Source organism: Callospermophilus lateralis, chromosome 11 (assembly GCF_048772815.1).
Source record: "Callospermophilus lateralis isolate mCalLat2 chromosome 11, mCalLat2.hap1, whole genome shotgun sequence".
Lineage (NCBI taxonomy): Eukaryota > Metazoa > Chordata > Mammalia > Rodentia > Sciuridae > Callospermophilus > Callospermophilus lateralis.
In genome coordinates, this window is record NC_135315.1 from 46,582,118 (window position 1) to 46,609,113 (window position 26,996).

Below are 26,996 nucleotides of genomic sequence, written 5' to 3' on the forward strand. Positions count from 1 at the left end.
ATCACTGCAAAAAATGCCCAAAGCAGCTAACTTTATGAAAAAGAAGAGGCCAATTAGCTCAGTTTTGAAGGTGGAAAACCATGACAACTGCCTCAGCTCAGTTCTTCTGAAGACCTCATGTTGATGGCGATGGGGACCTAACAGCAGGGGTATGTTGGAGCAAGCATCACATCTCAAGTGGGGGGCAGGCAGGCTCTGGCCACTGACCCAGGGACTGCCCTGGCGTTATACCTGGGAACCTTGTTTAGAGCAACTTATTCTTTTATGTCTCCAGATTCCTAAGGCTGTCCACATGTCATCCCTCTCCAGGGCTCTAACTCTAGTCCTGTAGGCCATCTCTGTTATTCTGTGCCTGTCACATCTGGCTCCCTGGGGATTGCTTCCTGACAGGCAGCCATGAAAGAGCATTCTGTCACCCCAGGGATTCCTCACCCCCAATCCCATTCTCACCTTCTTCCTCCTGGCACCCCAGGAGCACCCCTAGCACAAGACCACACTTCTGCCAGCAGGCAGGGACTGGACACAGCCCCTGACTGTGCATCCCAGGGGCTGCTGCTTTCAGCCCAGAACCCCAAAACACAGATCCAGGCAGCCTCTGGCCTCCAGCCTAGGGTAACCCCTTTGCATTTCCAGATTCTGGTGAGGCTTCTGAAGCTGGGCCTGCCCATAGGCCTGGGCTTCCTACCTCAAGTGTCCTGGGCCCACAGGGATCCTGCAGCCACTTGTGGGGCTCAACATCCTCTTTGTTCTGGCAGCACTGCCACCAACTCAGCTCCAAAGATTTTCTCCTTTATTTATTTTTATTTAATTTATTTAATCAAGTCATTTAGTAGTACTGAGGATTGAACCCAGGGGCATGGACTGCTGGGTTACAGACATATTTTTATTTTATTTTGAGACAGGGTCTTGAAGTTGCCCAGGCTACTCTAAAACTTGAGATCCTCCTCCTCGGCCATCCAAGGCACCGGGATACAGGCCAGTGCCACTCAACGACTGACGGCTTTTTAAAGAATCCTCAGCATCTTGTCATAACTCATAGCTCAAGGGTTTGTCAAAAAGATGAGGGGGTGGGGATCTGGGGTAAGAAGGACAATAGAATGAATCAACATTATTACCCTATGTACATATATGACTATAATACCTGTGGGATTCTACATCATGTGCAAACAGAAGAATGTGAAATCAGACTCCATTTATGTATGATATATCAAAGTACATTCTACTCTCATGCATAACTAATTAGAAAAAAATAAAAATTATATTTTTAAAATAAAAAAACAGGATGTTCTCTTAAAATTCTCTTATTTTCCATTTCAACTTAATAATAAATAAATAGTAGTAAAGATAAACCCACAACTTGCCTTGGCGTCGCCCACCTGGCCCGGGAGGTTTCCTTCCTGAACCGTCCGTCCGCTGGCCTGCGAGGTTTCCTTCTCGACGGTTGGGGGCGCGCGCGAGGTTTCCTTCGGAACCTTTAGGGGGCGCTAGGCAGCGGGCACGCGGCAACCCACCTCCCTGCTCCCCTCTGGACGCCGCGGAGGGCTGCTGTGTACTATGGCGCCCGCCCAGGCTTCACAATGAGACTGGGGTGCAAAAGGTCCGGCGTCACCCACAAGGGATGAAGACAGGGCGGCTTGCAGCTCCCTCCCCCAGGCTTCGGACCCGGAGCAGCAGGGCGCTACCTTGAGGGAATGCCTCTGCTCTTGAGCCTCTTCCTCCTGGCCACGCTTCTGATCCCAGCCACCAGGGAGGCTGAGGCAGAAAGATCTCAAGTTCTGGCCAGCCTGTACAACCAAACGAGACCTTCTCTCAAAATAAAAAAGGCTGGGGATGCGACTCAATGGTTGGACACCCCTGTAAGGCGGACGCTCTCCAAGCCTGTGGCACACCCGGCCAGCCTATTTCCATCCAGGAACCGGCCTCATCCAGGGCCAATGTGGGTGGTAAATGGGGTTTGAGTTTGCCAGCCCCCATGCCTGGCCAGGGAGACTGCACCACCCAGAGGAACAGGGACTGTCCCGCCAGGAGGCGCTGGTGGTTTCTATGGTAACATTGGCAGTGACCCCAGTAACTGTCCCAAAGGAGGTCACCTTTGCTCAAGCAGAAGTTCAGAAACTTGGGAAAGTGGGGGCAGTGCCTGCGAGGACAGTCACTCAAGCCAGTGGGCCAGTGCTCGCTAAGTCGCACTACCCTTCAAAGGGACAGTGAGACTGTGCAGGGGTTGACAGGCAGGGAGGATGGGTGTGAAGGTGTGAGAAACACAAAGTCCTGAGGCCCATTTTCAGAATGAGTATTTAGCTAGCCTGGTGTAAGAGCCAGTTGCTGCCATTTTAACTACAGCCCTTCCCTTTTCCACAGTTTTAAAGTGAGTCAATCACATAGATGGTAGGCCCTGAGGGCTTCTTACAGAGCAAGGGGCAGTGCTGCCTTAGGGATAAAAAGAGGCAGCCTGCCCACCCCAGGGTGCTTTCTCACTGAACTGTTCCAGAGCACATCCTTCTGCAGAAGTAATGTTTGCCTTGCTGAGTAACTTGAGCAGTGCCTGATTTCTTGCAGCACAGGGTATTTCCAACAAGGGGCTCACCAGCCTGAAGGCCCAATGCAGCTGCAAGGCAGGCACTGCAGGGAGACTGGAACATGGGGTGGAGACACTGTGACTGAACTTGGAACCTTTCCAGCTCAGACTCTTGCCCCTCTGGCCGCAGGTGCATCTGAATGTCAGCTGCCGGACCCTCACTATGCACTCAGCACCCTGGCCTGAGTAGGGAGATGGAGCTGAGTTTTTATTACTGTATGTGCGTTGTCTGGGTCTAATCTTGAGACTCCAGCTGGAGCTGGCCAGTGTCCTCCTTGAGCAGCAGTTAAGTTCAGTCCCTAACCACTTCCCTCCTCCTGCTAACATGAAGCTCTGACCTAATAGCCCCAGGGCCCAGTACAGGACAACTAGGGGCAGTCCTATGCCCCTTTGTCCACCCAAATTGTTCAAATTAACCAATCAACAGAGAGCAGGAAAAACCTAGCTACCCCTACCCTGTGAGCCATTGTCAGCCCCTATAGCTCCAAAGGGCTGTCACCCAGCCCCAGGGACACCCCCATGGCCCTACCTGGCAGCTTCCTCTTGGTTAGAGCTCTGCCTTCCATCTCCCCAGGGTCACTGTGGGAGTCCACATTAAAAGACCCTTTAAGTCTTCTGTAACAGGGGTCTGGGCAGCCTCTGGCCCCAGCCCCAGGAGGATGAGGCAGGGTGATCCACAGGAAGATGCCCTGAGTGTGAGAAATAGAAAGTCTAGTGGCTCTTTTTCACAGTCTGGTATTCAGCCTTTATTGGATCCAATCGCAGCCCTTTCCTTTTGCCCACCCTAATTCTAAAATTAGCCAATCATGTAGATTACATCCCAGACTCCTCTGAAAGGAGTGAAGGGTGGGTACAGGAAAGAACAATGGAAAGAACCCATATAGACAAATCTTCTTTTCCTTTAAAGAGTTCTAAGCAAGCAAATGAACAGTGGCAACACTGTGTAAGAATATCCTAGTTAGTCTTCTTCAGTCACAGGAAGCACACCTGGAGGCTAAGGGTAGACATTAATGAACACCATCAAGGCCTAATTCAAATGTAAAAGACCTGAGGCTCCCCTGTGGGCTGGACTGTCCTATGGAACAGTCCAGCCAACTCCTTTATCCTAGAGGTGGAAAACCATAAGGTGGGGGTGAACCCAGATGGAAGGTATAGGAGGACATGTGGGGGTGAACCTGGATGGAAAGGAAGACAGTGGCTTTGATTCTGACTGTTTAACATAGCTTTTGCTCCATGCTCTACCCAGAACCATGTATAAACTCCTAAGTTGGCACACCAAAATGGGTTTTTCTGCTATCAGGCCTCCTCCCACATGGTGAATCTGTCCTTTCTCCCTTAAGTAAATCCTGATCCTTTTACTCTTCCCTTTTATCATTGTCTGTGGATCTTATTCTTCAAAATTCAGGAGACAACAACCAAGAGGAAATTGGTAAAGTCCTCCATGAGGCCACTGGAAGCCACAATCTTGCTGGGCACTGGCCCCACCAACCGACTGCCATGGAATCCTGTGATGGACACTTGGGCCTTGCCTTATATGTCAGTCTCAGGGGCATTTCTTGTCTGCCACATGATGTCCTGTGGACACAGAATCATAGCCATCACCATATCTGCCATTCGCCAGCAGGATGGGTGGCACCAGCTCTGCTCACCTTGATCATGAGGGTCTGACTCTACAAAGGCATAGTCTCCCTGGAATTGATGGACAAAACACAGAGGCACACATCAGGCAAGCACACACCTCCTTACACATCACACAACCCAATACACACGTCACACACACCCACTCAATACACAGTACTACAACTCACATGCCACAAAGCACACCATCCTATCCAAACTGTGCTGTACAGACAACACACAACACGCACAGCACCCAACTATCCACACACAAACCCAGCACACACACGACATGCACACAGCACACACACACTGCACACACACCATATACATAAACATTATACTACACACCTACACCATTCTTTGAACATTATTAAAGCTTTTTTTGGCTCACTATATGATCAATGTTTGGAAAGGTCTGTGCACGTGTGTCTCTGTGTCCTACAGCTGCACCTCAGGTTCCAGGGCCATGTGGTGTGGCCATGGGGGGTCTTAGGTCCTAGAGGAGGGGCTCATGCGCCCCTGGGGCTCACTCTCCTGGGCCCTGCTGAGCCCTTGCCATCCCAGCTGCCTCTGGTGATATACTGAGGGACCAGGACCCAGCTCTCATGCTACCTGTCAACCAAGGACACCCCTGGGCACCCACAGGACTGAAGCCACACCACACAACTCAGTATCCCCATGATCTAGAGCTGTGGGCTCCCTCCACCCATCACCCAAGTGGCCTTTCCTTCTGCTGGTCCAGGGACTTCCCACCCAAGGACTTTGCCTGGTGTCCTTCACATTTCTCCAATGCTCATGCCTCCCCGGGGAATGCAGAACTGGAGAGGGGAATATTAACCATGGGGTGGGCCTCCAGGGTGAGCTCAGAGGCCCTCCTCTCTGGACTCTCCCTCCAGCTCTGACTGTGCCTCAGCGACCTACCCCAAAGCCCAGGAGCTGCTTGGAGTGGTCTGTGCAAGTGGGAGATCCGTGTCCTTAGGGGGACATGCTTTGGGGGCCTGGTACAGGGGGAGAAGGGATGAAAGGTGGGGAATTCAGAAGGGGACTAAAGAGACGCTGGAAGCTGGGACATCGCAGGCCCAGGCTGCACATAGCCACACCTGCTGTGCAGGGGACATGGACAGCACCTCAGTGAGGGGCCCAGGGTCTGTAGACTGGGGACCCTTGGGAGCCCTAGAAGGGGAGCAGACACTGGGGAGGAACCTTTTTTACTTCTGGACCCAAGAATCTGGAGTCCCTGCTGACTGATTGGGGCGTTCACCAGTGTCAGAGAAGACAATATAAAACAGAAAAATGAATTGAATCACAATTTGGTCAAAATGGAGCATGAAGCTGATCTGCCTCTGCCTGTCCTTCCATCTGCAGGAAGGAAGCCAGGAGACAGAGGGAGAATCTGATCTTCCTCTTCTGTCCTACAGAAGCACTGCCATCAATAGGAACAAAGCTGGGAGATGCAGTTGTGTAGGCCCAGGGGACCCTGCTGGGGACATGACCAGTTCCCTCCAGCCCTACATTCCTTCCTGGGCCAGGGCCTTGATCTGGCCAAAGCTTCCATCCTGGGCATGGGACAGTTGACTGCAGGGAGCTGGGATGTTGGTAGGAAATGGCAGGGATTGAGAAAAGGGCAATATGGAATTTCTTTGAAAATTTCTGATTTTTATTGGGCCTTGTCTCAGTCTCCCCATCTTGTCCATCCTGCAGTCTTGAGGGATGTGGGGCTCCCTGTCTTCTGGCCCTTTATTGAGATCCCCTCAAGGGAACCCTGAGTTTATGAATGAAAAGAGCCAACCTGCAAAGATGCCCACTGCTTCCACCTAGTGGAACACTGGGGAAACTGCTCTGAAGCCTTGGCAATGCCTGCTTTGGGTAGGGTTGGCACCTGCCCATCTTCATTCTGACAATGCCCCTGTCTCCAAATAACCTTTTCTGAAGACATTACTGATTGTCCATCAAGTGGTCTGGGCCCATGTCGCTGGAATGGACTTGTCCTGTCCTTTTGTCTGATCTGACCCCTCATCAGAGGAGAAGTGACAGATTGTTAAAAATCAGTGTCAAAAGACCCTTCCTGAGCCAAACTTGAGCAATAAAACAGGCTTAAAAAAGTGGGTTCCTGGGATAAGCTTTTACCTGGATTCCTGAAGCACTTGCCTGGGGTCCATCAAGAGCAGCACCAGGAGGGCTTGCAGTGGAGAGGGGGCCCTGGTCAGCATCTGCCCCCCGCAGCCCCAGATTCCAGGTTCCCTGGCTGCCATCACTGTCCTGTCCAAGTTACCAGGACCCCCCTTTCACCTTATGGGCCTCCACTTCTCTCCAGGGCTCTGGGGCTATCCACCATGAAGGTCATTGGGGACATCAGGGAGGATGTGGGGCTCAAAACAGGTGCTCAGATCTACCTTATTCCCCATCCTCCCAATGCTGCATGCATGGAGAACTTTGCTATCTCCTCATTTACCCTTGGGGTACATGCACCTAAGTGTGTTCCCAAAACCCAGTCCCTTCCTCCAATGGTAGAGCTAAGGGATCCCGGATCTCCTCTGCCTCATCCTCCCCCATCAAAAATGTGGATCCTGCAGTTCTACCTGGGAGACCGTCTGTGATCAGGGGCAGGCTCCTGGATGCCCCAGCTGTGGGGTCAATTAGGCATCACAACAGTGATCAGGTGACCCTGGCTGCTAACTCACACTCAGGGTCTTTGGGAAAACATTCTATCTGCAATTAAATTCTATCTTTATTGTGTTACAAAACAGCACACATCACTGTGGAAACCTTGGGGAAGGTGGAGAAGGTGAGAGCAGGAGGAAGCGGTGGCCTGCATGGAGACGCACAGGAGACCTCAGCCCTGGTGCCAGGCGGGATCTCTGCAGTCTGTGAGCAGGGAGATGGAGGCCTTACACATTCTGCTGCTGAAGCTGACCTGGAAGGTACTTAGCAGATGCCTCCACTCCACCTCTGACCAGGGCTGGATGAGGCCTTCACCTTCTTTCCACTCGGCAGGGCTGAGCAAGGCCATTGTCGCAGATGGCAGGGGACATCTGTAGTCTGAATTTTCCAAAGAGCCAATGCTGCCTTTGCATCTGGAGGATGGCATATGTTTCTATTTACCTTTCCCTACAACCTATTCTTCCCTGCAGGGGCAGAAAGATGCACTTTTCAGGTCCGTGTCATTCCTCAAACCATGTGGGTCAGATCCTTTTTGCTAGTTAAGGTCCCCATCAATCTGTCCCTTTCATCAATGGACTGGGCCCATCATCTCAGCCCTAGTCAGGGGCATATTCTGCAGCCACATTCCTTGCCAAAGACTAGAATTACCAAGGGAGGAAACATTTCTGTGTTGAGGAGTCCTCTAGAAACTCTAGAGGACTGTCATCTAGAAACTCAGGAGACTCCCAGAATCTGCCAGAAGGTCACTCCAGAAGAGACGAGGGAACTCACCCTGCAGTGTGCACAAGTCTTCCACTGAGTGTGGTCACCAGGTCAAAACATCCATAGAGCTTGGTGCAGTGGCCACACCTTAATGCCAGTTACCAGGAGGCTGAGGAGATCCGGAAGATCACATGTTTGTGGCCTGCCTGGACAACTTCCTGAGATCCTATGTTGAAATTAAAAAGAAAAAACGTCTGGCAGAGTGCCCCTGGGTTCCCTTCCAGGTACCACACATCAACAAATACATGTATGTTTTTTAAACATTCACACACTGATGTGCCAAGAGCCAGCATCAGGGTCCAGGATGATCCCAGATCTGCCTGTGGAGGGAGCAAGTACCCAGCACCACCACACCTGGCCCTGCCTCAACAACCTGGTCCTGCTGCCTGACCGCTGTCAGCTGAGCTTGGCTCAGGTGTGTCTAGGATGGGGTTGCCCTGGTCTTTATCTTGGCATTTGGTTTTGTCTTGACCTGGCTCACCTCAGCCCTGGACTTGGTCTAGGCTTTGGTTTTCATCTTAACAACCTTGGCTTTGTGCTTTACCCTGCTCTGTAGAAACAGCTTCTATTGCTCCTAGAATTGATTTAAATCTAGTCAATTGATTTAATGTCCAAGTCTTTGAATGAGCCCACCAACTCACAGTGCTCCCTTGGGGACATCTGCTTGATAGACATCATCTGTCATCTTACTGGAACACCCAGGCAGAACATCCTCACAGGCAACAGGACAGGTCCCAGTCCCTCCTTGACCAGCTCCTGATTGTGTCCTCCCCTGGAGGGTGCTGCTAGTACCACACAGAGTATGGGCCCAGGGGCAGATGGGTCTGGGTTCTGGTACATGCCCTTCCCCTTGTTGCTTAGGTACCACTGTCAAAGTCACATAAACCCCCTGAGCATCCTTTGCCACTTGGAAACTGAGGCAATCACTGTTCCCTTACAGACTGGAGGCAGATGGTTCATGACATGAGGTGTGTTGAGCATCCTGCCAGACTCAGGGCAGATAAGGTGCTGTCAACATAGGAAAGCTCTGTCCTTCCCAGTCTTACCAGCAGGGTGGAGCCAGGAGCTCCTCCTGTCTTCACACCCTCAAGTCAGCACCCTCACTGGGAGCCTCCTCCCCATCAGCCTGCATTTCCTGTCCCCCAGCCTCCACTTGCTCTGTGCTCACATTTTCTCCTCTCCCCCTCTAACTTCCACTGTCTGGCTCCCCTGTAGCCTCCAGAACACCCATAAGGAGGCTCAGTCCCACTCCTTGGGCTGGGAGCTGGTGCAGAAGTCCAGGAAGGCCCAACCTGGCTAGGAGGGTGATGGTGCCAACTCTGTGGCCATGTTCTGATTGAGGGTGGCACGCAGGCCTGGCCAGGGCACTGCTGAGGGATGGAGCCCTGAAGAAGAATGCTCCAGGGCTGCTGGGAGAGAGCCGCAGGGAGTGGCAGGCAGCAGTGCAGGGCTCTGGAGGCACAGGGCAAATGGCCAGGCAGAGCCCTGTCAGGGAAGGACCACTGTCTAGCATCTAGCAGACAAACGTTCCCTAAAGACCCAAATAATGAATGCACACAGAGTACTCCATATACACATATCTATGGGCCAATGCACACAACCCACGGTCAAAACCTCAGAACCAAAAATGTGCAGAGCTGGGGTGCTTTGGCCTGACTTCATCTGACAGGGGGGTCTGTACCTCCTCCCTGTGGCCTTCTGTGAAGCTGCACCATGGCCCTGCCCACTTTGTCCAGTTTCTCAGCTCCTTCACCTTCACTCCTCATCACAGAAGTGTTTTCTCCCTTGGTCTGAAACAGAATTTCCATTTCACATTGCAGTGCACATTTCATGGGCTCATCCTGCCTTACTGGGTAAACACCTCCTCTTCCCCTTTCAAGTGCTTGACAATTTCTAGAAGTGGCCAAGTGAGCAGAGTTTCTTCGATTGCTTCATCTGCATTATTGAGCCCAAGGAAGGTGAGCTTGAGTCTGGGTTGTGTGCTGGTCCAGTTACCAACTTGCTTTCCAAAACTTCCTACTGGCTTGTTGGGCTTGTAGCATATTTGGAGACAAGAACCCAGAGGAAATTGATGAAGTCCTCCATGAGGCCACGGGAAACCACGATCCTGCTGGGCACCAGGCCCACCAGCCAACTGCCATCTTGACACTGGAATTCTATGATGGACACTTGGGCCTTGCCTTATATGTCAATCTCAGGAGTTCCTTGTCTGCCACAGACTGTTCTGTGGACAAAGGGATCATTGTCATTACCATAACTGCCACTCACCAACACAGGGTAGGTGGCACCTTGACCCTGAGGGTCTGGCTCTGTAAAGGCACAGTCACACTAGAATTGACGGACAAAACTACACACACACATACCAGATGCCCACACACCTCCTTGCACATCACACAACCCAACACACATAGTCACATACACCCACTCAACACACAGTATGACAACTCAAATGCCAAGAAACACACCATCCTGTCCAAATTGTGCTGTACAAACAACACACAACATGCACAGCACCCAACTGTCCACACACAAACACAGCACACACACACACTGCCCATCCACACCATACTTTGAAAGTTATTAAAGCTCTTTTGTGGTTCATTATTCAGCCAGTATATGCAAATTCGGTGCACATGTGTCCTTGTGTCCTGCAGCTGCTGATCATGTTTCTTGTGCCATGTGGGGTGGCCGTGGAGCCTTGGGACCTGGAGGAGGGGCTTGCATTCCCCTGGGGCTCACCCTCCTGGGCCCTCCTGGGCCCTCCTGAGCCCTTCCTGCCCCAGCTGCATCTAGTGATACACTGAGGGATCAGGGCCCAGCCCTCCTGCTGCCCTTCCCTCGGCCACACCTGGGTAGCCACAGGACAGCAGCCACACCACACAACTCAGTTTTCCCATGCCCTCAAGCTGTGGACTCCCTCCACCCCTCACCTTTCCTTCTGTTGACCCAGATGCAGATCTTCCCACTGAAGGAATTTGCCCCATGTCCTTCACATTTCTCCAGTGAGCTGGACTCCAGCTGCTGCCTCCTAGAATGCAAAACTATGGAGGGGGATATTAACCATGGGGTGGGCCTCCAGGGTGGGGTTCGGAGGCCCTCCTCTCTGGACTCTCACTCCAGCCCTGACTATGCCCCAGTGACCTGCCCTGAAGCCCAGGAGCTACTTGAGGGTGGTCTGGGAAGGTGGGGGGCTCCATGCCCTTAGGAGGATTTGTTGAAGGGGCCTGGCACAGGGGGAAAAGGGAAGAAAGGTGGGGAGTCCAGGAGGGGACTGAAGAGACACTGGAAGCTGGGATACCACAGGCCCAGGCTGGCCATAGCTTCTAACTGTGCAGGGGACATGGACAGCACCTCAGTGAGGGGCCCAGGGTCAGTAGGCTGGGAACCCTTGGGAGTTTCAGCAGGGCAGCAAGCATAGGGGACGACATTTTTTTATTCCCAGGGTCCAACAATCTAGAGTCCCTGCTGACTGGATAGGGGCACTCACCAACATCACAAATAAGAAAAGACAATATAAAAAGAAAAAAATGAATTCAATCTCCATTTGGCCAAAACAAAGGAAGATGCTGATCTGCCTCCACCTGTCCCATAGAAGCAGTGCCACCTACAGGAACGAAGCTGGGAGAAGCAGACGTGTAGATCCACTGTGTCTGGAGTTCTTGTTCCTCCCCTCAGTGCTGTTCCTTCCACTGGGTACAGAGCAGAACATGGTGAGTATGTCCCCAAAACTCTGGACTAAAGATGGGGAAGAAGAACCCACTCTCAATCCCCAACACTTCCTCTAGGGAAGAGCTGACCAACCTGGGAAAGAGTCTAGGTGACTGAGAAGGTGGACCATGAAGCTGACTGTGGCTGTCATCAGTGAATAAGAACCCAGAAGGGACAAAAAGAGAGCCTGGGAGGAGGGCAGAACCCTGTTCCCAGCCTTTCCCAGGGAGGACCCTGAGAAGGAGGTAGCTGTGCAGAAGGAGGCTCAGGGATAGGTACAGGAAATCTCTGTCTCAGGGCTTCTGAGCCTCAGGATAGCCAGCTCTGGCACAGTGCAGAAAGGCACCCTGCAGAAAGCCTGTCAGCAGCCACAGATCTATCTACTAAGTAAGAGGACAGAACAATCCAACCAGGACAGCCAGATGTCTCCAGGAATCATCACAAGCTGGGGTGATGAAGGACCACCGTGAGTTGAGAGTACTCCTGCACCACACAAGAGGCAGCCAAGAAATTCAAACTCCCAGCATCTCAAGAGCCCAGAACAAAACACAAAACAAACTCTACAAGGGACAGGCAAGAAAGGAAATATGCACTCAACAACAAAGATCAAAGGTGCCCAGGGAACTGCAGGAAAAACACCCACCATATTCTCATAAAGAAGTAACACTAGAGAGAGGGTGGTGCTCACTAGTAGGCAACAAAGAACCAACTGCAATGAAGACACACTGGGGTGAGACCCCTGGACACAGAGGTGCTTTAGCACTGGTGGGCAAAGAGCACTCACCCACAGGAACCAAAAGAAATCGAGCACTGGAGGGCGAGGGGCTCTCACCCACAAGACACAGAGAAGACTCATCACTGAGCAGGAGGGTACTCATACTCAGGATACTGAGGAGTCTGCATGCTGGTGGACAAGGGGAGCTCACACTCAGGATTCACACAACACAGATTCTTTGAGAGAATATCCTTCAGGGCAATATCTCAGGCACCACAGTGATGGTGGGACAGTGTGGTTTCTCACAGGTCTCAGGAAGTTCTCCAAGATGGTGGGAAATGATCCTTTGCCATATTTCACAATGTCCTGTCAAGGTAGGAATTGCTCCTTATCCACAGATCCCAGTGGGTTTCTACTCTGGTGAAACAATAGAATCTAGAACTCAGAGAATCCTGAGCAATGGTGGGTGAGGGGTGCTCACTTAGAGGACACAGAGTGAGCACTGTTAGGTGAGGGGAGCTCACCCTAGAATCAAGAGGAAACTGAACATGGTTAAGCAAGGGGCCCTCACCCTTATGACCCAGAAGAGACTGAGTACTGCTGAGCGTGAAGGAAACAAACAGATCAAGGACCATTCCATAGTGCTGCCAAGAGTTTAAGTAAAATAACTGCATTGTTGGTGGTACAATAACTTGAGAGACTGAGACAGGAGGATAGCAAATTTGAGGCCAGCCTCAGCAACCTAGAGAGACCCTACTCAAAATTAAAAATACAGAGGACTAGGGATATAGCTCAGTGGTAAAGTACTCCAGTACCAAAAAAAAGTAGGTAGGGAGGGAGGAAGGAAGGAAGGAAATTAAAAATGGATACTCTTTCTCTTTCAGAAGTGGGAGAAGAATGAGAAGAAACTGTAGAATCAGATGGTCTGTGATTTTACATTGGTTCAAACTGGCCCTCTTTGTGATATGAGAAAATGTTGAACTTCAATTTAAGCCTGTAAAACAACAATGCTATTTTTTCTAATCCCATTGAATTGTCATGAGAGTAGGAAAAAAACCATAAAATACATTGTCAAAGTCCAAAATACCAAAATAGAAGAGAGGTGTTCTTACAAACTAAAAATTTTGACCAACCTCTAGTTACTCTTCCTATTACTGGGGGAAAATAATAATAAAGTTTCATTTTAGGTAATCACCAGGATATGTAACAAAGTGAAATATTGTAGCAAAAATAAAATATCTATTTTAAAAAAAGAAAGATCCATTTATGTTTAGGTCAAGTCAGAAAATGTTAAACATGAAAATAAATCCAGGAGAGGAAGGAAGAAGGCTTCAAGATAAAATGATGTGAAAACGTCTGCAGGAGAGCATATGCAAGAGACATTGGGGGAGCACTGGAGGGCAAGGGGCTCTCACCCACAAGGTTGAGATTTTTGTATCTTATTTAGTATTAACCTAAGATTATAGAGCACTATTTAAAAACTACACCAGAGACAAAGCAGAGTTCTGGATAAAATGATAAGATCTTGGGATAACTTAAGGATATCAGGCATGGACATCACATCAAACAGTAATTCTTACACCTGGCTTTCCCAGGATCACTTGGGAAAGACAAAGAAAGGCAAAATCAGATCACCAAGACCCCCTTCCCTAGATGAACTGCTCAGCCAAGCTTCCTCTCCTTTATGTATTGAACCACTGTATAGTGTGCTACATCAGCAAAGGTTCCCAAGGTGAGGGGGAAAATCTGGAATAATATTCCAATATTAATATCCATACATTCACTGGAAAAAATTGATATGAAAATCACAAGTGTTTCCATCAAACACAGAAGAGATTTTTCTTTTTACAAACAACTCTTCCTAGGGCTCCCTTCACGTCTCTGTTCCTCAGGCTGTAGATGAAGGGGTTCAGCATGGGAGTCACCATCGTGTACATCAGAGACATGATGGGTTCTTTCACAGTAGAATTATTAGCTGATGGACATAAATAGAGGCCAATAATTGTCCCAAAGAACAGTGACACCACGGAAATGTGGGAGCCACACGTGGAGAAGGCCTTGTGAATACCACAGGAAGAAGGGACCTTGAGGATGGAGGAGAAAATTCATGCATAAGATATAATGATGAGTAAGAATGGGAAGAAAACAATGATCCTCCCATGATAAATATCACTAGCTCCTTGACATGAGTGTCAGAGCAGGCCAGCTTCAGCACAGCAGACAAGTCACAGAAAAAGTGGGGGATCATATCATCCACCCAAAAGAGACAGTCTTAGGTGGGGTTATAGCTCAGTTGGTACAGTGATGGCCGCACATGCACAAGGCCCTGGGCTCAATTCCCAGCATCACAAAAAAAAAAAAAAAAAAAAAAACTAGTCTTGCCATGAGCAGAGTGTGCAACAGGGCATGGAGCATGGTCAGCACCCAGGACAGCACCACCAGGGAGAGACAGAGCTTGGGGCTCATGATGGTGATGTAGTGCAGGGGGAAGCAGGTGGCCACATAGTAGTCATAGGTCATGGCCACAAGGAGGAAGCTCTCCAGGTCTCCAAAAAACAGGAGGAAGTTCATTTGAGTCAGGCAGCCTGCATAGGGGATGGAGGGAATTTGGATCTGCATGTTCTGCAACAATTTAGGAATGGTCACAGAGGAAACCAGAGGTCAGAAAAAGACAAGTTGCTGAAAAACAAATACATGGGTGTGTGCAGATGGGAGTCCAGGTGAATGAGGATGATGGGGAGGACCTTCCCTAGGACAGAGGCAAGTTACATAGCCAGGAACAAGGCATAGAACAGGTTTTGGTGCTCTGGCTGAATGGGCAGGCCTAGGAGGAGAAACTCTGAGATGAGAGTTTGGTTCCTTCCTATCATGCTCCGTCTCCAGTCTCTTAAAGAGAAAATAATACAGTCCTTTAGAAACTCAAATAAAATTACATATTTCTATGATATATAACCTGTTAGGGGTCTTTCAAAAAAATCTTTATTTCACTCTCTTTGCAATAATTACCATCTTATATCACAATGTGAATAATTATAATCTTTAAAACAAGACATGACATTTGCTTCACTTCTTTTTAACATGGTATAATATTCCATTCTTTGGTAAACATTCTGACACACAAAATGTATTGATGTGGTTTGGTTTGGTTTGGTTTTTGCTTTTCTGCCAGGCCAGTCACCCTCAGTGATTATAACTGGGTCCTGCTTTTTCAGTTTCTGACATGCTAATGCTCTTTAGGAATTTTTCTAAATTTTGCACTATTCTAATTCAACATATACTCCCAAGAAAAACTCATGTACTTCAAGGCTTCAAATATCATTTAAAACTCAGGAGTTGACATCTTTCTATCCTATAGAACCCTATTTTAAGGCTTAATGACTATCTTCCCTTGAATGTACCACAGGTATAGTAAGTAAAATAGATCCCAAGTGAAATTCATAATCTCTGCCTGCTCCTTTCCCAACCCTGTCCTCCTGTCTCTCATATTAAGTAAAAGGAATTCAGGCTCAAACTCAGAAACCTGAGAGTTTTGTTTCATTCACTCATTTCTCTCACCATCCATACCCAACCCAGAAAGTCCTACAGAGTCTGCACTGAATTCTGAATTCATCCACTCTTTGTTCCAAACATCACTACCTTAGACAAGCTGACCTCCTATGTCACTTGAACTGTGCGAACTGCCTCTTAAATTCCTGCTTCTAAGCTTCAATACCCTTCTCCTCCAAATACTTTCTTTTGCACTGTGACATTATAAGATGAAATCTGGTCATCCCTCTCTTCTGGTTACATCCAGTGATAGATTCTCAGTGCTCTTAAGAAAATAGGCAAAGTTCCCTTCAGGAGCACAAAAGACACTTCATTACCTGATCCTTTCCCACTTCCTCAGCCTCTCCTCCTGGCTGCAAGATGCCTCTTGCCTCCCCTGTCAGCAGTGCTGGGCTGAAGCCATCATTTCTAGGCTCCAGTGTTTCACACTTGCTGTTTCTCCTGCCTCCCACCTGCTTTCCTTGCCTCCCTCTTCACCTGGCCTACCCCCTCATCTTTCAGGGGTATTACGTGGCACTTGCTAAGCTAAACCTTCCTGGTATCGTGCTATAGTTTCCACAGCATCCTGGACTCATCTCATGGCACTCAGTGCCCTGATCCCTGGTTGACGGATGACTTCCCATTGATTAGGAACTCCATGAAGAAAAGTCAGGTCTGCCTCAGACTGCAGCAGGGCAAGCCCCTGGCATGGAGCCAGACGTGGTCAGTGTCCCATAAATACTGACTGGCTGCCTTTCAGGCTGAGGCACGCATTCCTTCACCTTAAAAGACAGCAAAACTCTATCAAGTTAAAATTGCCACTACTATCAATTGTTTCCAGAACAAGAACTCACTTCTTTACCATTTAGCTATGCATTTTGACACTCTGTTACAAACTTCATGGATGTAATTTTGCAAACATGGAAAACATCAGGGTACATCAGATCTACTGCTCATTTCACTTCTTTGTATTGAGTTGGTCTAAAACTCCCCCTTTCTTTAAGTCCCTAGGAACCTAGGAGGTTTCTAATCTTATTTATTTATTTATTAAGTGTAGATGGACATAATACCTTCATTTTTTGTTGTTTATTTTTATGTGGTGCTGAGAATCAAACCCAGGGCCTCACACATGCAAGGCCAGCACTCTACCACTGAGCTACAACCACAGCACCTCATCTAAAAATCTTTTATGCTTCATTTCACCTTATGTCATTGATATTGGTGTGGGGAAAATGAATATGATGGTAATTTTAGAAATTATGGGGGAAACAAAAACAATTCTACCTTCAAGCCCTTAACTGAGTTCTTCCTCCACTATCCACAGCCCACGTGATGGTTAATTTCATGGTTAGTTTCATTTCCTTTCAACTCGGCTAGGCCCTGGTACCTAATGTGTAAGTCTTAGTTAGATTTTCATCTCTATGACCAAAATCCCTGACATAAGCAATTTAAAGGTGGAAAGTTTACTTTGGTTCACAGTTTAGGGTTTCCGTGCATGGGTGTCTGGGCTCTGTTGCTCTAGGCCTGAGGTGAGGCAGATCAAAATGATGTAAGGGTGTGGTGAAGGAAAGCTGCTCAGCTCATGGCAGCCAGGAAGCAGAAAGAGAGTAAGGAGGGAGGGAAGGGCTCAGAGATAAACCCCTTCTAGCGCCTGTCTCCAGTGACCTGATTCCTCCATCTAGGTCCCACCTCCCTGCGGTCCATTCCACCCTTAGTGGATTAATCCACTGATGAAGTCAGAGGCCTTATGATCCAATCACTTCTCCAAAACCCCACCTCTGAACACATGAGACTGGCGGCCGTTCCAGATCCAAACCATACCACCTTGCTTCAGTCAAACACCAATCTAGATGGTTCTGGGAAGGCATTGTATTATGATTAGCATTCAAATCAATAAAAAAATCACCTTTCTTGGGGCGGGGGGTGTCTTGCCTTAAAAGGAAAGTCTGCTGAAGAGAAAAGGGTTCTACTCCAGTTTGCCTTCAGACCCAAGATGGTAGCATCAACATTACTGGGCATCTGCTCTACTGACCTGCCCTATAGATTTCAGACCTGCCAGTCCCATGATCATGAGAGTTAATTTCTTAAAATGAATCTCTTTTTCACTCTTTATCCCATTCTCCTCTACCCCTTCCTCTTTATCTACACATATCTATCTATGTAAATGATCTGGTTCTGATTTCTGGAAAATTCTGACTCTAATATAACTGTACCCCAAATATGACAAATAAATCAGAGGAGGGGCATTAAGAGATGTAAGGAGCTCCTTAACTAAAAAGACATAATGGAAGCCAACCACTGGGATCTTCACCCTGCTAGTGGTGTTTAATTCTGCTGCATTAACAGTTTTTACACTTGAACATTATCTGCTGGCATTGCAATGGGAAGAAAATGTCTACTGCAAATCACATATCTGGCTTCTCACAATTTTTCTTTCCATCCCGGATGTCAAGAGTGTGTCTAGGAGTCACAAACAAGAGGCATCAATTTCAGTTGCTGTGCCGAGGATGGATTAACCTTCATGTCTCCCTGACCCTTGAAATCAGGAATTCTCAGTGCGGGGTGCACATAGGAATCAATGAGGGCAGGGCTTCTAGACTTTAGTGTACATGCAACTCACTTGGGCATAATGTTAAAATACTTATTCTGACTTCATGGTTCAGGTTTTATATTTTTCCTTAATACCCACAGAAAGTCAATGCTTTGGTAGATGGGTTGAACAGGAATAGGAAGGACAAACATCTTCTTTAAACTGCAGATTATTGGATCCTCTCAGAAAAATTTAATCACAATGTCTTAAGAGGGGGGCTGTCCAAAAAATGTTAATTCTTTACAGATGATTTTAAAAGAAAGCAATTCTATTAAAAGCCTATTGCATTAAAGCCTACCTAGCTCACAGAGCTGTCATTATGTTGAAATGATACAATCTTGTTGTTGTATCATAAGATATACTGCACATTGATATTTATGAATGTTATCATTAACAATTCAACTTGTAGACATTAGACAAAATACTTATAGAATGTTCGGAAGATGTGAGAGGCAGAGGGGTATAGAACAGATAAGCCATCCCATTAAAAAAAAACATCCTAGAGAATGCATAACCTGGAAAAACTATACCTTCAGATTAAAAAGACACTACAGTTGAAATAAGCACCACCCTTCTTGATTTACCTAGGATTTCTAAGAGTGACCTCTGACCTGAGATCCATCTCCCTTCATTCATTGTAGGCATGTGAAGTAAAAACCTCTATAGTCATAATCTGTGTCTACACCACCCCAGCTCATATCTCTTGCTATTCATTGCTGCACCATAGGGAACCGGCTCCCGATGGACTTCAGATCCTGGGGTAACTAATTATAAACAAAGTAATTACTCAGGATCTCACTAGGACAATTTTCTCAGAGTCCTGCCGCAGTGAGTGATTATAGCCATAGATCACACCTGACTATACTTTGGGGAACAGTGAGGATGGAAACAAGCTCAGGGATGAATGCTTAATCACTGGCTGCTTGGGGAATGGGCAGGAGTTCTGTGCTGGTGCAGCCTGCTCATATATGCCTATATAAGGAAAGGACAGGAATAAGAAAAAAGATGAACACCCCCACATCATGTCCAATACTGTCTCAGGTCAAGTTAGAAAAAGAAGCCCAGATTCCACATTATTTAGTTACTTTTGCCTCCTTACCTCTCTAGGAAAACCTTCATAGCACCCATCATTAACACCCTCCCAAATACTCTTCATATATATCAGATGACTTCCTAATGTCATGTTCTATGTTCCTGGCAGAAGAGCACATACTTTGAGCAATATATATATTGATACAACATTTTAGGTTCATCAGTCTCATCCCTTCGTTCAGCCACAGCTGCAGGAACCAGCTCTGCACTGGCTTCAACCAGCTTGAGTGGATGCAACTTGACATCACCTTCCTTCAGTCCTTCTCCACCTGTTCTTTAATTTTTGTTCTGGGACTTTTTATTTTATTTTGGTACTGGGATTGAACTCAGGGACACTCAACCACTGAGCCATATCCCCAGCCCTTTTTTGTATTTTATCTAGAGACACAGTCTCATTGAGTTGCTTAGTGCCTCACTAAGTTGCTGAGGCTGGCTTTGAACTCACAATCTTCATGCCTCAGCCTCCCAAGACGCTGGGCTTATAGGTGTGTGCCACTGCATCTGTCTCTGGGATTTTTCTGACTCCAGAGAAAGATGTCATGGGAACTCTCCTCATACTCACACAAATAACAAGGTCTATGATACATTTTAAGTTAATTATTTTATAGAATGAGAGGAATGGAGTAAAGGGTTTTGTTGTTGTTGTTGTTATTGTTTTGTTTCTTTAGCATGAGAAATCTGATTTCTCCAGCATCATTTGTTGAAGGCTATATTCCACTGATTTGCCTTGGTTACAGTATTAAAAATCAATGGAGGATATAAGCGTGAATCTAGTTCTGCATTGTATGATATTATGACACTCAATAGTGATATATGTTTCTATCTTTTCTTTAATATCACACTTACTTGGTCATTGTCACTTAATAGACTAGAAATAAGAAATGTGAAACTTTCTATTTTGCTCTTCTCTTTCAAAACTGATTTTAATTTCTAGCTTTGCCTTCACACATAAATTCTATAGTAAGATCATCATTTTGTACACAAAAGAATCTTGTTGGAATTATGATTGAAATTTTTCTAAATCCTGAGAGAAGTTTTTGAAGAGTCAACATCTTAAGAATATTGAGTCTTCCAGTCCAGACCATAGTATGCATTTCCATTTCTTACATCTTTTGTTTCTTTAATCAGTGTTTTATAGTTTTGAGACACAATAGTCCCACTTATCCATGTTCTCATTTTTCCTGATTGCAGTTACTTCCACTAAACCACAGTCCTACAATATGTAATGAAAAATTCCAGAAGTAATTGTCATGTTCTTTTTTTGCCCTTTCTCATTACATAATAATTAAAGGGTCAATTTTTCAATTCTCAAACAATCCTTAAAATTATTTTTAACTCAATGAAAAGGAAAGTACATCTTATAAAAATTACCAGGATGCAACAAAAGCAGTCCCTAGAGGAAAAACTTATAGCATTAAATGCATGTATTCGAAAGTAAAAAAGATCTAAAGATGATTGTCCATACTTCTATTTTATCAAGTTAGAAAAAGAAGAGTAAATTAAATTTAAATTAAACAGAATTAAATAAATAATAGAATGAGAATAGAAATCAATGTAATTGAAGTGGAAATCAATAAAGAAAACCAGTAAAACTAAAAGCTGCTTCTTTGAAAAGATCTATGAAATTAAGATGCCTCTAGTCAGACTAAGAGAGAGAAAGGAAGAGATAGAGACAAATGACATAAATACTTACATCAGGAATAAAATAATATTGTGAACAAATATATTACCATGAATTCACTAATCTAGATGCAAGAGACCAATTCCTTGAAAGAAAAAAAAAATCTCACAAGTGCACCCAGGAAGAAATAGATGATCAGAATAGGCCTGTACCAATCAAGGAACTTGAGTCAATAAGTAACCTTCCAAAAGAGAAAGTGCCAAGCCCAAATAGTATATTTGGGTATATTCTACCAACATTTAAGGAGAAAATGATACCAATTCTGTAGACCCTCTTTGGAATAAAGAAGAAGAGGGAAACTTCTTATTTCATCCTATGAGAACAGAATTACCAGAATACCAAAACCCAATAAAGACATTATAAGAAAAGTACAGTCAAATATCTTTCATGAATACAGATGTAAAAATTCTCAACCAAAAATATTAGCAAATGAAATACAATCATGTATAAAAAGAATTATAAACCATGACCAAGTGAAATCTATCCAAGTGATATATGAGGCTGGTTCAACATTCAAAAATCAATAATGTAAAATCCATTACATTACAACCTATAGAAAAAACAATCCCATGATCAAATCAATAAATGCAGAGAAAAATCACTTGACAAAATCCAGTACCCATTCATGAAAAAAAAAAAACACCTTGGTAAGTTAGTTATAAGTTAGTTATAGATAGGAAGAACCTCAACTTCAGAAAGAATAGCTACCAAATAACCTACAGCTTATATACTTAATGGTGGGAAACTTGATACATTCTCCCTAAAATCATAAACAAGACAAGCTTGTTGCTTATCATCTCCGCTTTTCAACATAGTACTAGAATCATGGCTAATGTGATAAGAGGGGAAAAACAAATAGTGATAGATTGGAAAAGTAGAAATAAAACTGTGTCTGATGCTGACATGGTCCTCTAAGTAGTAAACCAAAAAAAGTTCACAAAATAACTCCATAACTAACAAATGGGTTATAGGAAGATTGTATGATCCAAGCTAATATACATGAGTCAATTGATTTCCTGCACTCTAACAATGGAATTTTATATTAAAAACACAATGTCATTTTTATTCTCATCCCCGTAAAGTGTAATATTTTGTTATAAATCTAACAAAAATACATCAAAGATCTATAGGAGCAAAAAATACAAAGCACTGATGAAAGAAATAAAGAAAAATAAAATATACAAATATTCTTTGTTAGCAAGTCATGCATTTGATAAGAGATTAATATCCAATATATTTAAGGAACACAAACTCTATTGAAAGAAAATAGGTAATCCCCTTAAGAAATGGGCAAGGGCCCTGAAATAGATATTTCTCAAAAGAAGACATACAAACAGGTAACACATACATTACTGAAAGATTTAAATATGAGAATTAAAACTATGAAACTCCTAGAATGTAAGAGTAATCTTCATGAAGGTGGATTTAGCTGCGGTTCTGTGATTATGACCAAAACAAAACAAACAACAATAACAACAACAACAACAAAAAAGAACCTCACAACAGAACAAGAATAGATGAATAAAAAGCTTGTATGTATCAACAAACACTATCTGAAAAGTTAATAAACAACCTACAAATGGGAGAAAACATTTGCATATCAGTTTGTAAGAGTATTAATATGTAGAAATGTATAAAGAATTCTCACAACTAAGTGTTAAAGACAAAAAGCTCAATTAAAATGTGCAAAGGAACTCAAGGAATATTTCTCCAAGAGAGATGTATAAATGGCCCCATTTGGCCCGGTGTCCATGAAAAGATGTTCAATGTCATCAGTCATTCTCTACAGATCTTAAAAGTTTCAAGGAATGCTTTCCAAAATGCTAGTTGTACACCAGGTTGATTTTAGCTTTTAAAAATGGGGAAAAAATATTGGTAAGAATGCGGAGGAATTGGAACTCCCATACATTGCTGGTGGGGATGTAAAATTGTGCAGCTTGCTCTGGAGAATTTATTCGACAAATTCTTCAAAAACAGAGGAGATGGCGCCCCTGGGCTGAGCGAGCTAGCCAGCTAGTGCCGTGCGGCTGGAGATGAAATGGCAGATGCCCAGAGCGGCCAAGAGCGAGGCGCGCGAGCTGGGCGCAGGGTCCTGACCCCAGGGGCTGATCCATCAGCTGTGCAAGTTCAGGCAGTGCTCAGGGACAGTCGGGCCGCCTGGGCCACTCGCGCCCTACTGACAAAAGCAGGCGGCCCCGCCCGCCCGCTCAGCTCTGGTGCAGCTGGAGCATGAGCAGTAAGAAGTACTGCAGCCTAGAGGAGGAGTTGGAAGATTGTTTCTTCATGGCCAAGAGGACCTTTTTAAGGAATGTGAAGAGCAGGCATCTGTCAGAGAACATCTGTAAGATAGTGGAGGAGGGAATCTTGGGAATCTCCTCTGCCTACACTGCAGGAGATCAAGCATATCAACAGCCACAATAGCCTGGAGAAGAACTGCCTGGACTTGAAGCTGAGCGAAGATGGCACCTACACGGGTTTCATCAAAGTGCATTTGAAACTTCTGCGGCCCACGGCAGTGCCTTGCTGTGATCAGGGCCCAGTCCATCAACGATGCCATCAAGGAAGTGAACCTGGGGCAATGACGGACAAGCGGACATCTTTCTACATGCCACTGGATATCATCTAGTAGCTGCCCATCAGCAGCACAATCACAGTCTGCAAGGTCATCCAGGGGCTGCCCAAGAGGTTTATGGTAGTGGAAAATCCCCCAAAGTTTGCACTTTTTAAGCAAATACACAAGGATGGTCAAGTCCTCTTCTAGAAACTCTTTGTTGCTGACTGCTCCCTCTATCTGTGCCTCCTTGCCAGCCAGACACAGATGTCCTCAACTTTGTGCTAAAGGAGAATGAAACTGGAGAGGGGAGTGGGACACATTCTCCATCCCTGAGCTCCAGAACTTCCTAAGGATCTTGGAAAAGGAGGAACAGGACAAAATCCAGCAAGTGCAGAAGAAGCACGACAAGTTTAGACAGAAATTGGAAGAGGCTTTAAGAGAATCCCAGGGCAAACCTGGGTAACTGGTCTTGCTTCCTCTCCTCCTAATGCTCTCAGATTTGTTTTTATTAATAGTTATTATTTTGCAGCAGATGCTTTTTCTCAGGACACCTCTGTCCCGCCCAGCTGTTCCAGACATGGCACAATATCTCTTCCATGGACAAGTGTCTGTGTGGGGGTTGACTTCTGCCCACTTCTCATGCTGTGCCCCCCAACAGACTCGGCCAAGGATCAGAATTCATGAGATGGACAACATTGGCATCTCTCAAGCTGCAAGCCTTTCACTGACCACATAGTTGCCTCTTTTGTAACCAAACCAGAACTTCTCACACCAGCCAGCAAAAGGAAAAGAGTAAAAGGTTTTAGAACTATATGTTCTTTCTCTGGCTTTGACTCATCTTTAGTTTCTCTTATTTGCCACCTTCAAAACCTTTATTTAGGTCAAGTGTTGTAGCATATTCCTTTAACAGGTCTGAGCTAAGTTCCTGAAAGCAGAATAATGTTCAGAAAAGGGTTGTCCCACACTGCCCAAGGCACCTGCTGTTCCTGCTTAAGGGAAGTTCATGTGGCCTCTGGCCTAGCTGCTGGGGTAAGGAGCACCAAGGCTGAGGCTGGCTTAGAGATTTGCAGCGAAGTTGCTGCCTGCTCTGGCCCTGGTCCTCATTAGCAAAACTGTGCATGTGTAAACCCAAAGGCATACATACATGTGTTTGATCGTCACATCTTTGTCAATGCTGTTTGTTTTTAAGTTACAAATTTGAATTTAACGTTGCCATCATCCTCATGTGTTTCCATTAAGGAGAAACTAGCCATTTACCATTTTTAAAGTCTCCTGTTGAGTCCAGAAATCAGGCAGCAAGAGAAAGCCAGAAAGCATTGCAGAGAATCATGTCTAGGGAGATTATTGAGCGTCAGCGGTGGCGACCTTACATGCCTCTTCCATCTTGGAGAGGACATGCTGTGCAACTGGTAGGTGACAGCACAGGCAGAGACCGGGAGCAGTGGGCGGGCACTGTGGAGGAAGTAGGGTCTGGAATTCAACAAAGAGCAACCCCTCCTCTCAGAATCTTATCTTGGCTTTGGATCTTAGTAGAGAATCATTAAGCAGAGATCAGACACAGTGAGTGAGCAGATGTTTTGGACACTGGACTTATTGAGCCCATCTCTATTTTAAAAATGGCTCAGAGCAACCAGGAGCTAGTGATTGACTTTCTGTCCTACAAGCTTTCCCAGAAAGAATACAGCTGGAGTCAGTTTAGTCAAGTGGAAGAGAATAAGATTGAAGCCCCAGAAGGGACTGAATCAGAGGCGGAGCCCACCAGTGCCATCAATGGAAACCCATCCTGGCATCTGATGGACAGCCCCATGGTGAGTGGAGCCATGGCCACAGCAGGAGTTTGGATGCCCCGGAGGTGCCCCCATGGCAGGAGTGAAGCAAGCACTAAGGGAGGCAGGTGACAAGTTTGAACTATGGTGCTGGAAGGCATTCGGTGACGTGATGTCCCAGCTCCACATCACTCTGGGGTCATCAGAGCTTTGAACAGGTAGTGAAAGAACTCTTCCAGGATGAGGTAAACTGGGGTCACATTGTGGCATTTTTTGTCCTTCAGGGAACATAGTTCGTGGAATGCATAGACAAGGAGATGCAGGTATTGGTGACTTGGATGGCCATTTACCTAAATGATCACCTAGAGACTTGGATCCAGGAGAATGGTGGCTTGGACACTTTTGGGGAACTCTATGGGAATAATGTTGCAGTGAAGAGCTAGAAGGGCCAGGAGTGCTTCAACCGTTGTTTCCTGACGGGCATGACTGTGGCTGGCATGATTCTGCTGGTCTGGCTGTTCAGCTGGAAATGACCAGACACTGACCACCCACTCACCCTCCCTCTCACTCCACCCCACCTCACCACATCCCTTGTCCAGCCAGCATTGCCACCCGGAGAACCATTACAGGCAGGCCACGCCCACCGTCCATCACTGGCTTGGGCCTATACCTGGTTCCCTGCAGTTAGTTTTCTAGATCTACCACGCTTCTGTGACAGCCACCTACCTGCATACCTCAGTTCTCTTGGCCTCAAAGTCTACAAATTTTCCCTAAAACCTACCCTTTGAAGGCTGGCAGGGGGTAGGGGCAGCTAGGAGCAGGAGGGCCCTACCTCGTTGGTAGAATCCTTACTACCCCTTAGCCTCTGAGACTGCTTTCTTGGTAAAGAGCTAGAACAGTTTTTGACCCACTTCCCTAGAAAAAAAACTATATTGTCTTTTTTTGTTATTGTTTTGATGTTTGTAGCCTCAGAGTTGATCATCATTTTCCATCCCCTCTGGACCTATTCCTTCCATCTCTGCCCCCAAGAACCATTTAGAGGCCACTTTTGACTAATTAGGAATTCAGGCTGCTTGGGATAAAGAAGCAAGGATCAGGACTTCCTCCTCACCTCTGGCCTGGACCAAGTCCCCCCTCCTAGTGTGAATATTTCCCAGAGGCCTCTGGCTAGAAGCCAGTCCCAATTAAGAGGGAGGGTGCTATCACTTCAGGAAGTACCCCCATGCTAAACCTAGGATGGCCCTTGTAGTTTAACACCCCCCCCAGTCCCTTTCCCTCCTCTCTCCTGGCTCCCATGACCATGACCGAGGGACCATCTGGGCCCAAGACAGTTGCCTCAGAGCTATTTATGGCCTCAGCTGCCTCACTTCCTACAGGACCATCCTGTGGCATCGTTGCACTGGGCTACTGTCCATTGGGTACAGGGATTCAGGGGCCTTACCCCAGATGTAAAGAGGAAATATAGGGAACAGCAGTCGGAACCCTGGGGTCTTCCTACCTCAGGAAGGATTGGTGGGAAGGAGACCTTAGGGCACAGGCCAATGGATGGGGTTGACTGAAGGGGCCTGTGTTGCCTGACCAGGTAGATATTGCCCTACTGTCCAACCTGGGCATCAGGGCTGCCAAGGTCAAAGTGGCCTGGCCAAGAACCCTTCAGGCCTCCCTCTACTCCAGCCTTGTTCTGTCTCATCCACTGGCCACCCCAGGCCCTCTGCTGTACATATTCCAGACAAGTTTTCATTCCTTG

At 46.4% G+C, this 26,996-nt stretch overlaps 3 pseudogenes; 2 read left to right on the forward strand and 1 right to left on the reverse strand.

Annotated features, from left to right (window-relative positions):
- Window positions 1-13,861: 13,861 nt before the first annotated feature.
- On the reverse strand, window positions 13,862-14,911 carry LOC143409690 (olfactory receptor 1468-like; annotated as a pseudogene).
- An 8,247-nt stretch (window positions 14,912-23,158) lies between these two features.
- Window positions 23,159-23,946, forward strand: LOC143410989 (ras association domain-containing protein 5 pseudogene; annotated as a pseudogene).
- A 1,153-nt stretch (window positions 23,947-25,099) lies between these two features.
- On the forward strand, window positions 25,100-25,782 carry LOC143410897 (bcl-2-like protein 1; annotated as a pseudogene).
- Window positions 25,783-26,996: the final 1,214 nt, after the last annotated feature.